Source organism: Ahaetulla prasina, chromosome 1, assembly GCF_028640845.1.
Source record: "Ahaetulla prasina isolate Xishuangbanna chromosome 1, ASM2864084v1, whole genome shotgun sequence".
Lineage (NCBI taxonomy): Eukaryota > Metazoa > Chordata > Lepidosauria > Squamata > Colubridae > Ahaetulla > Ahaetulla prasina.
In genome coordinates, this window is record NC_080539.1 from 233258625 (window position 1) to 233270651 (window position 12027).

At 41.1% G+C, this 12027-nt stretch overlaps 1 long non-coding RNA gene across 1 annotated transcript in view; it reads right to left on the minus strand.

Annotated features, from left to right (window-relative positions):
* Positions 1–5241: 5241 nt before the first annotated feature.
* The window catches only part of LOC131203320 (uncharacterized), a 63928-nt gene continuing 57142 nt past the window's right edge, over positions 5242–12027 (minus strand). The window contains exons 5-6 of the long non-coding RNA XR_009156345.1: positions 9180–9307; positions 5242–5911 (exon numbers count right to left, since the gene is read on the minus strand). This is a non-coding gene — a long non-coding RNA (uncharacterized LOC131203320). The remainder of the gene's footprint in view (positions 5912–9179; positions 9308–12027) is intronic.

A 12027-nucleotide genomic window follows, 5' to 3' on the forward strand; every position in this document is an offset into this window, starting at 1 on the left:
TTGCAGCATCTCTATGGTCAGGTGATCAAAATTCAGATGCTTGGCAACTGGCATGTATTTATGAAGGTTGCAGTCTCCAGGGGTCACATGATCCTCTTTTGCAATCGTCTGACAAGCAGAGTCCATGGGGAAGTCAGATTCACTTAACAACCATGTTACTAACTTAACAATTCAGTGATTCACTTAACAACCTTGGTAAGAAAGATCATAAAATGGGGTAAAAATCACTTTAAAAAAACTGACTTCGCTTAGCCAGAGAAATTTTGGGCTCAATTATGGTCATAAGTGGAGGACTACCTGCACATAGACATAGACTTAGATTAGTAGTGATGGTGGTAGCATCAACCCAAATCAAACCACGCAGGATGAAGGCCTCTTCATCCTTGATTCATAGCCTGTCCAATCCTTCAGCACTTTTGCATTAGCAATCTTCAATTCTGCAGCTGTAAAAAGTGATCAAAGGATAATGGAGGTTTGCAAGTGTCTTGCAGTCATGGGTAGCCATGAAGCAGGAAGAAACCAGACAATTTCCTTTGGAAAGGAAAAGGTGATACCTACACCTCATTGTTGCAAAAGAAAAGTGTTATTCCTCTGGGATAAAAAAGGCTTTTTGCTACTGTGGAATAACTTTACTTTTGCATTTCTTTTCCATTCCAAAAAGGTATACGGGTATGGGTTGAGCAGTTAACTAGGCATATATTTTCAACAGCATTGCCATCTCCATCAATCATCCTTCAATCATCTAGTCAATCATAGAAGGCTGTGGCTTTAGCATCTCCAAAATCTGGAAGAGCTGCTAGCAGATCACACAGTAGTAAACTTGGTGAGTTAACAGTCTGACCTGTTAATCAAGCATCTCTCTTGATGCTCTTTGATCTGCAAGTCCATCATGATGCATTGTTTTGTAGTAAGTTGTGTTATTGCGGCAGTCCCTTGGGGAATGGGCAAGCCTGCTCTAGGTCAGCCAGAGCGCTCACAAAACACTTTCACAATTCTTCGTGTGCCCTCTTATGAAGAGGAGAGGATCCCCTGGTCTAACCTCTGATACAGTTGTGTGGAAATGCATACAGCTTTAAAGGCTTCGCCGTGTATCGACTGATGATAACATGTGAGATCTTATCAGTGATGCTTCTTGATGCAATCAACACTGTTGCCGGGAAAACTGTTTCATTCATAGACTCCCTCACCAATGCATTGCTTTGCTTTCAACAAAAAATATTTAGATTTCAAAGGCATTTCCTGGGTAGTAGGGAGACCTGGAAACCCAGGTTGAGTAGTGAAAACAGTTGGCGGGAGAGAAGGAAAAGGAATGCATTCCTCAAGAGAGCCAGTGTGGTTTCCTGCCTCCAAAAACACATGATTTGTATGAGTCTTCCATGGTAAAACCGCTGTATGCGAGAGCTTCTTCCTGGCAGAATGCATAAACAGAAAGGGAAACTGAGGCATCTCCACAACACCAGACCAAACAACTTCTCATTACAGGAGTCTGTGCAAAAGTAAACTAATTTTTCTCACATATGCAATTAAGTTTCTCATGATGCCATTTTCAAGAAATGAATCATAAATGTGGGAATTTTCAAACGTATTTTTTGAAGAAACATCTTTTACACATTTCATTGCTTGTTCTTGTGGTCAGGTACTTTTTTGTTTCTTTTCCGTGTGGTTTGGAATAATCCTCATTCGTGCAGGACAAAATGTTCCTATTAATATCTAATATTAATATGTAAGATTCGGGTAAAGTTTGTAAGCGTCAAGGATGAAAAGGACACCTAAACATTTGTCTACAGATTCTAATCTAAATGGATTCAGGTATTGTGGCTGTTCCAAAAAAATGATACATGCTTTGAAATTCCTATTTTGCAGAATTGCAGATACTGTTCTTACTTCTAATGGGAATCATCCTGTATTTCTAACAGCTCCCAATGCTTGGATAGGAAATAAACTGTCAGCTGTTGAATTCACCTATTTACTTCGGAATTATTAAAAGCTCCAGGGATCCAAAGGAAGGATGAGAAATGTCAACCTTATTGGCTGTTTATGGTAAGGGATCTGCAACCTACAGCTCTAGATTGCATACATTCAGAATTTCAGGTGACCACAACTTCCTTGCTGGCTCCTTTCTTGGTTGCAACTTTTGTATTTTTTTATTTCTTGAAAGACTTGTTTCTACAAGGAACGTAAAATCCTCTCACTACTGAAGCCTGACTGCTTGGTTTAAGCCAGGGGAGTCAAACCCATGTCATCACGGTGGCATCATGGCAGTGTCATGTGACGTATCGCTATTTTTTTTCCCCTTGGCTAAACCAGGTGTGGGCAGGGCCAGTGTGTGACATATCCGGCCTGTGAGCCGTGAGTTTGACAGCCCTGGTTTAAGCACTCTCTGAAGCAGAAGTGTGACTGTCCACCTTAGGACTCAGGGATTCAAGGCCTCCCAGAAGATACAATTGAGGGAATAGGCAGGCAGCCATTTAGGGGTAAAACTTGATCCTGCTCTCTTATGCAACCTCAAATGAGGATTATTCACTAGAACTTTTCTATGTGCTGCTCCATAAAATTAGGGATGCAAAAAAGTTTTGGCTGTATCAACATGAGGTTGGCATCGTTAAAAAAATAAAATAAAAAGGGTGCTAGTTAGTGGTGAGTTTCAAAAATTTTTACTACCAGTTCTGTGGGTGTGGCTTGGTGGGCGTGGCTTGGTGGGCATAGCAGGGGAAGGATACTGTAAAAGCTCCATTCCCTCCCCAATCCAGGGGAAGGTTACTGCAAAATCCCCATTTCCTCCCAATCAGCTGGGACTCAGGAGGCAGAGAATAGATGTGGGGGGGCAGTCAGAATTGTTACTACCGGTTCTCCAAATTACTCAAAATTTCCACTACCGGTTCTCTGGTGCTAGATAGTGAGAAGCGGGAAACACAAATGAGGCAAAATGAGAGCCTTACTTGGGAGAGGAGTTTTGTTTGATACATTAGTCTTCTGAAAGACCAATAAAAAATCCAACCAATTTATTTCATGTTGATAATCTTATCAACATGATATGTCTGAATTAGGACCAAATGACTTTAAAAATTGGTCTTCAAGTAAACATACACTGGAGCCCAACTTCTTTCAAACTTCCAGATTTGTATTCAGTTCCAAGGCACATATGAAAAGGTTTTGAAGTAACCACAAAGATCCAACAGCAGAATCAACTTACTGGTTCAGGGCAAGCATCCTTTACAATTTTCCTTCTCTGCTACTTGCGTTTTTAAGCCATCCACTTTTAATAAACCCATATCGGTGCCATTCAAATCAGTATTATGGGGAGAAACCTTCAGGCTTTTCCCTCTATCCGGTGTCTCCAAATTGAGGATGTTTTACTCATTTCTACCTTTCAGGCATATCTGAAGGCAATTCACCCATAAAAAGAAGCAGCTTCATGCATTTTTATTTTCAGTATTTCCGCAAGACTTTGGGCTAATTACACAAAGATTGAAAATCTAGGCTTGCAAAGTATATCTTGGAAAGAAGATGGAGCTTTTTGAAGGTGGAGCTTTTTGTGTGTGTCTCTTTGTTGCAGGAGGCAGTCCTTGACTTATGACCATATTTGTACCAGAATTTCCATTGCTCAGCAAAGTGATTGTTATCTGAGTCATTCCCAATTTTACAACCTTTCTGGTCATGTGTTGTTAAGTGAATCACATGATTGTTAAGTGAATCCAGCTTTGCCTATTGACTTTGCTTAGCCAAAGACATCTTGAAAAGTCACAAATGGCAATTGCATGATCCTGGGACACTACAACTGTCCTAAATACATGCTGGTTGTCAAGTGCCCGAACTTTGATCATGTGATGGGCATAAGTGTGACTGCCAGTCATAAGTCACATTTTTTTCAATGCCGTTGTAATTTTGAATGGTCACTAAACAGGTGGTTGCATGTTGAGGACTATCTATTTAGAACTTCGAACAAAACAAAATTGCTGAAGTCATATCCGATGCTACAGCAAAAGGGATTAATATGGTCCCTTCTTTCTTTTATCCTAAAAGGTAACGGTAAAGGTTCCCCTCGCACATATGTGCTAGTCGTTGCCGACTCTAGGGGGTGGTGCTCATCTCCGTTTCAAAGCCAAAGAGCCAGTGCTGTCCGAAGATGTCTCCGTGGTCATGTGGCCGGCATGACTCAACACCAAAGGCACACGGAACTCTGTTACCTTCCCACCAAGGTGGTCCCTATTTTTTCTACTTGCATTTTTACGTGCTTTCGAAACTGCTAGTTGGCAGAAGCTGGGACAAGTAACGATCCTAGCCCCCTATAAACTAAAAGGAAAGCAAAGAGACCATGTTGGCACAATCTTCAGTAATTTAAATTGAAGGAGTTGAACCATTTTCTACTGTTGCTGGAATTCATATAGTCCTGTTGCTGATTTCAGAAGAGATTCCCAGTTTAAAAATACCCAGACCCAAAACTGCCCAGAAGGAAGGGAAAAAAAATGAATTCCTTTAGTTCCAATCGAAACGGGATGCTTCACACAAAATAATCTAAAAGTAACATATACCATTTGCCCACTTCCTCTGTTAAAAGCAACTACTCACAAGAACTGTCATATGTTCCTCTCTGTCACTCATGAAACAGCAAACTAATTAGAGCAAACAGAGGAAATTTTTAAAATAATAGTTAAAAATCTCACCACCATTAGTCTTACTCATGCTTCTTTTCAACCACCGAAATTTAAAAACATTTTTTTTTCTCCTCACTGGCAAACTTTAAAGCACTTCTCAAATGTTTTTAGGAGAGACAGAATTAAACAGTATTTGTAGACTTCTGTCATGGAAATTGATTGCCAAACTCTATTTTTTTTTAATTCCATACTTTTGACCTCTGAAGATGCCATGAAGCGAGTGAAAACTTGATCTTACAGCAAAAGCTTATCATAGTTACATAATATGTTAAGATCCAATCCCAAGACATCAACATGTGAAATTACAGGTGCAACAGAGGTGCGATGGCTCAATGGCTTAAAGACACTGATGAAGGTGTGTTTTCTTGTAGTTCGACTCCTACTATCACATGATGGGGTGAGCGTCCGTTACTTCCTTAGCTTCTGCCAATTTTGCAGCTTGAAAGCAGGCTACATGAAAGTAGATAAATAGGTATCGCTTTGGTGGGGAAAATAATGGTGCTTCATGCAGAAGTAAGAACCCAACTGGTGGACCTGCCCAAATGTAAGGTGACATTGGTGGAGGGAAACAGCTCTGGATGAAGCTGCACAATGCTGTTAGCCATTCTGAGTGCAGAGCTAGTTTGTCCCATGTGGTGCACTTCTGGATAGTGCATAAATATCAATAACAATAGCATTTAGACTTATATATTGCTTCATTGTGCTTCACAGCACTTTCTGGGGGGTTTACAATGTAAGCATTACTTGCATATTGGCCACAACAATATCTTCATTTTACCAACCTCAGAAGGATGAAAGACCAAATTAACTTTGAGCCCTGTCAGGATTGAACTCCAGACTGTGGGCAGTTTGCTTGCAATACTGCACTTTAACCACTGTGCTCCAGGTCTCCTGAACTGAACAACCTAGCAGTCTTAGGCAGTCAAACGATTCTGACTATTAATACTGTAGTCTCCTGGCTAATGTAGCATCACCATATGCTAAATAAATCAATGTGTACTTAAGATTGTCAGACATTGTATTTTCTGAGTTGAGAGCTTCCAAGAGTTCGGGGAGTTGTTGTTTTTTCCTATTTAGATATCCTAAAAGTTTGTTAAGCAAAGGTAAAAGCAAGAGAGAAAATTGTAAGTACACAATTTAAAGCAACAAACATGTAGGGGTGATGCTAAAAACCTGCATTGATTTAATATAGGGATTTTTTTCTTCAGCATGATTCAAAAGTTTCCAAAGCAGGATGTATGGTCTTCAGAGTCCACCTACAAATCATAAAGAAAAAAAGGTGATAAACCTGTCAAAGAAATAAGTTCCACCAATCTGAGATAACACTGAGAAGGTCCTAATGTCATATACCAATTTTTTCTAGGCTTGTTATCTGAAGTCCTTTGAACTGAAGACTGAATTGCATTTCTGCACATAATACTTAGAACTCTTATCATTAGGCTACGATGGTGCTGCAGAGTTGTTGGAACAGTGGATGCTGTTGGTGAACTGGATCATTATTGTCACCAATCACAAAACCAGCTCTGCTGCAAAAGTTCCTACGGAGCAGATTTGAAGAGACTGAGGAAGATATTGTTGTGGTCTGCCAGCAGCCTGTGGAGCTGGCAACGGAGTCAGACAGCGATGAGGCTGAGGTGAGACCAAGGCCATCAGGGAGTGAGGTGTGGACTCCAGAGCCTCCAGAGACTGATAGTAGTGAGGCAGAGGAACAGGAGGAGCCTGTTCCTAATGCACTCATGAGAAGAGCTGCCAGAACGCAAGAGCAGCTCAAGCAAAAAGGACAACTCAGGAGTAGGGCCAAGAGATGATTGGCCCCTCCCATACGGCTTAAAATAGAACAGCAGCGGCTTTTGGGCTTTGCTGGAAAACAACGTTGATAGCTTCATCTTCTGCTTCATCTATGTCTTGCATTTATTTTTGTGACTTCTGAACGTTTGCCAAGAACGGCCTTTGGCAGTTTGCCTAATTGGACCAAGGTTTGCGATAGGACTGAGGAATTTGTGTTAGGAGGAATTTGTTTTAATTTGAGTTGAACGACGCTGGGAATGAAGTAATTCTCAGCTGTTTGAATAAAGTTTGTTTGTTCTTTTCACGGACTGAGTTTCCTACTACCTACTTGGGCCTGGGTCACAACAGATATATAGGAGAAGAAGGTCCGAGGAATGCCGTTCGTATGAAGTCCGCTCTTGCTGTGTAAGGTTATGAAGGGAATTGGTGAATTCCCTCTCTAGAAAGGATTATCACATCAAAACATGGAGGGGAAAAAATCAGATTGTTTCCATACAAAAAAAAAAGTTTTTTAGCAGTAACTGTGAGAGGGATCTTGGAGACCTAGTGGACAATTACTTAAATATAAGCCAGCAGTGTGCAGCAGCAGCCAAAGAAGCCAATGCTTATCCTAGGTTGCATTAACAAAGGGATGGAATCAAGATCATATAAAGTACAGTATATTATTCTGTGTATATATGTGGGTGGGTGAGTATTTTTTGTTTGTTGGTTGTTTTGTTTTGATTGAGTCAGTCTTGACTCCTGGTGACTATCTGGATTGGTTCCTGCAGTTTTCTTGGCAAAGTATTTCGAAAGTGGTTTGTCCTTGCCTGCTTCCTAGGGCCGATAGAGAATGACTTGCCCAAGTTAGCCAAGGTGAGTGGCTAACTCACTTTAGAACTCTCTGTCTCCCAGTTTCCAACTTGATGCCTTAACCATTACATCAAACTGGTTCTCTATACAGATATCACCAATGAAAATATAAATTTAGAAATGCTGAAAATAAGACTATTGCATACTTGAAAGCTTAGGGAAAAGCAGGAATGGGAACTAGTTTCCTATCAAATAAAATTGGTTTTTCTACATGTCAGGTGGTGCGTGAAAGCATACAGGGTGTGGGGCTTGAGAAAAAGAATAAATGAGATTATTTATTCTGTTGCTCTCTTTGGCTACCACTGAATTTTTTTCAGTGGTGAAATCCAAATTTTTTTACTACTGGTTCTATGGGCATGGCTTGGTGGGCGTGTTGTGGCTTGGTGGGCGTGGCTTGGTGGGCATGGCAAGGAAAGGATACTGCAAAATCCCCATTCCCTCCCCTTCCTGGGGGAAGGATATTGCAAAATCTGCAATCCCAGCCCACTCTGGGGCCAGCCAGAGGTGGTATTTACCAGTTCTCTGAACTGTTCAAAATTTCTGCTACTGGTTCTCACAACTGCTCAAACTTTCCACTACTGGTTTTCCAGAACCTGTCAGAACCTGCTGGATTTCACCCCTGCTTTTTCCCCCTTCATCTTTCCCTTTATAACCCCCTTCTCTGCAGCATTTCTTTGAATAATCAATTACTTTTGCACTTAAGTTAAGGATTGGTATAACTTAAGGACTAGTATAACCCTAGCATAAATATGGCACTTTAGAGGCTGCATTTGGAAATGGAGATCACAAGTAGCCAGTGGCATATGAAATACAATTATTATGTGGCTTATGAAATACAATTATGAAATTAAAGATTTTGAGATCCTAGAAACAATGCCGAGAAGAGCAACCAAGTTAATAAGGGGTCTGGAAGCTATACCATATGATGAACAATAGAAGAAACTGGGTATGTCTAGTCTAATAAAGAGAAGGACTAGGGAGTCCTTTGTTAGTCTTCCGCTACTTGAGGGCCTCTCATAGAGAAGCGGGGGCCAACCTATTCTCCAAAGCAGGGGTCTCCAACCTTGGCAACTTTAAGACTTGTGGACTTCAACTCCCTCAAGCAAAGCTGGCTGAGGAATTCTGGGAGTTGAAGTCCACAAGTCTTAAAGTTGCCAAGGTTGGAGACCCCTGCTCCAAAGCACTTGAGGGCAGGCTAAGAAGTAATGGATGGAAACTAATCAAGGAGAGAACCAACCTAAACTAAAGAGAAATTTCTTGACAGTGTGAATAATTAATCAATGGAACGGCTTGCCTTCAGAAGCTGTGTGGACTCCATCAGTGGAGGTTTTCAAGAAGAGACTGGATGTCCATTTGTTCAGAATGGTACAGGGTTCCTGCCATGGGGAAGGGGTTGGAGTAGAAGACCTCCAAGGTCCCTTCCAAGCCTATTATTTTATGTTCTAAATGACCACCTTGTTATAAAGCATTAGCAGTCTCAAAGCTTTTCTCCCAGTCCTTTTCCAGAGCTTGCATTTTCTGATTTAAGTGTGAAAGAATTAACCTCCTTCCCCCACCTCTGATGATTCCTCCCAACTTCTCTGAGTCATTTATCCATAAATACTTGAAAGTGGAATGCAATTGGAACCCTAATGCCAAAACATGATAGAAGCTTTTTCATTGTCTTCATTAAGACAGGACACTGGCTTGACATCACTGAATAAAAAGACAATGCTCAGTCGCTCACAACTGTTATTTTGCATTTGGAAATTGTGCAAAAACAAAAAACAAAAAACCCCACTGTTGGCTTAAAATGAAACAGCTTCTGAGTCGCAGCTCTACACCAGCCGGAATGTTTTTGAGTTTAAAAAAGAAGAAGAAAGAAAAGCAAGCAACTTAATTTACCTGATATTGCTGGAGAGAAGGGTAAGAAAGCTGTTATCAGTTACCTTCCCAGCATTTCCTTCCTCTCCCAGCTGCAACTGAATGTGTTTTTACATCTTCTACCACCACCTTCCTGAAACAGGCCTCCACTTGAAAGGATGTGAAAGGAAAAAGCAAAGGGAAATCTTTATACACACCAAAACACAGAGATATGGGAGGGAGGGAGGGGGAGAGGGGGGAGAGGGAGGGGGAGGGGGAGGAGAGAGAGAGAGAGAGAGAGAGAGAGAGAGAGGGAAGCTTGTGGGACTCCAAATCAACCAACCAGTTACCTCTTTCTTTCCATGAAAGAAAGAATGCAATGAATACATTAAAATGACCCAAGTATCACCTTAGCCTTTCCTTATCGAAATTAATTTGTGCTTCCTGGAAAGTCTTGCTGAAAAGAAAAATGGTAAAGAAAATTGGAGGGGGGGGGAAGAGTCGAGAGGAAAGGCAAACAGTCCAATCTGTAAGTTCCATTTGAGAAGAAAGGAGGAGGATAAACGATAAAGGCAGCGCATTAAACATGAGCCGTTTCCTGCACTCAGGAGGAAAGACGGCCTGCTTGTAGCTGTGTGCTCAAGGAGATCTGCCATCGTGTTATCTCTGACCTGCAGCTTTAGCCCTTGTGTCTCAGCTGCCAAAAAGCTCCTATTCACTCTTCTGCTGAGTTCATCAATGCTTCACGTGTCAGGATCCTAACAGGAAAATGCAGGACAGCCACTCTGTTCTCTTCGGCTGCCTGGGGACCCCATGACAATTCAAATCCTGTTATAGACTGTCCGTATCAACACAAGGCAGGTCAGAGCACATCGGCCTCCAGAACCACAAGTCCAGGCCTACACCCTTCCTCTTGCTTTCTTGTCAAGGCTGTCACTTGTAAACTGAAGATCCAGCCTTATCACCAACCTGAAATAAGGATGACAATTAAGATGGATTGTAAAGCCATTCAACCGTTGGATGGCACGACACAAAACTTTATCCCTGCTTAGGACTTCATTAGCATCTTCAGTAGGCTATGGGACATAATTCCTGAGATAGGCGCTTGTTCCACAAAATGTATAAATACACACAAACAGGAGAGAGAGAGAGGGAGGGAGGGAGAGAGAGGAGTAAATTTTACAAAGCTCAAAAAGAAGGCACAGTGTTTTTTGTCAGTTTTTGTCCTTAAGTGTGCGCTTATTGTAAGCCTCCTTTAATATAGTTTCAAAGATTTTGTTAATTGCTATTGCTTTAATGTACATAAAAGAGAAAACAAATCAAAACACACGAACACACGTACATACACACATGTGTGTATGTCTGTGTGTATAATCTCTGTTTTTAAGCAAGCCATTAAAATTTGACCTCACAAAGTAACATTGATCAGTCTTCCCATTAGGTCAATAAAGAGTTAGTTCATAAGCAGAAAGCAAATACATGCCATCAATCCAAGATTTATAAATCTGGGATGGCACTTTTTTCCCATTGGGAGAGAGAATACATATATATATATATAGCAAATATATATATATTTGCTATGTCCATGCATAGTAAATACTGATAAATTCTATAAATTATAGACCAAATTTGAGGTCTATCATTGAAAATCTCATACACATCTTTAAATTGTCTTACACTTCTTGAAACCGTGTCAACAATGTTATGTGTGTATGCAGCCCATCTCATTGTGAAATGACGCTTTACAACATCATAAAAACGAACGTAAGAACATTAAATATTAAAATGAACTAAGATTAAATAAGTTAACAATCAGAATACAACACGGTGGGGATGGGATCTTCTTCCTCATCCACTGACCACCTCCAGAGAGGGACACCCCCATTGGGGCTCCAAGTCAATTGACAGAGCCAGGTTTTGAAGCTCTTATGGAAGACTAAAAAGGTGGGGGCAGACCTCATTGCAACAATTTTCCAGAGGGTAAGACCCATATTTAGAGGGTGGCATTCCTTCTTTTGAGAGCAGACCAACGGAATTTCATTTTAATGTGTGTCATTATTCTTGTTAGTTGCCAAGTCGTGTCTGACCCATTGTGACCCCATGGACAACGTTCCTCCAGGCCTTCCTGTCCTCTACCATCCTCTGGAGTCCATTTAAGCTCACACCTACTGCTTCAGTGACTCCATCCAGCCACCTCATTCTCTGCCATCCCCTTCTTCTTTTGCCCTCAATCGTTCCCAGCATTCACCTCTTCTCCAGTGAGTCCTTCCTTCTCATTAGGTAGCCAAAGTATTTGAGTTTCATCTTCAGGATCTGGCCTTCTAAAGATCAGTCAGGGTTGATATCCTCTAGGACTGACCAGTTTGATCGACTTGCAGTCCAAGGAATTCGCAGGAGTCTTCTCCAGCACCATCGTTCAAAGGCCTCAATTCTTTGGCACTCAGCTTTTCTTATGGTCTAATTTTGTCCAACTATGTGGTTATATATACAGGTAAATGACAATAAAGGTTATTTTATCTTATATCCCTTCCATCAAGCATAAAGATGATGGCAGGCATACTCTTTTTAAAATATTTTCTGACATCTAATAAACATGGAAATAATCAATTTTTCCAGGTATATGTTGAAAACTTAATAAACTAATTTCTTAAAAACCTTACTCCTCAATTTGTTAATAAGGATTATTCCAACTCTTCACCCCAAAGTTTTTGCAAATTATCAATATCCAGACCAGGGGTGGGTTTCAAAACCCGTCACTACCAGTTTGCTCAGGGGCATGCGCGCACTCTCACATGCATGACGCTTCTGTGCATGTGCAGAAGTGTCTGGGTGGGTGGGCGGAGCCTCCTGCCGCCACCACTACTGGTTTGCCCAATCTGGGGCAAACCGG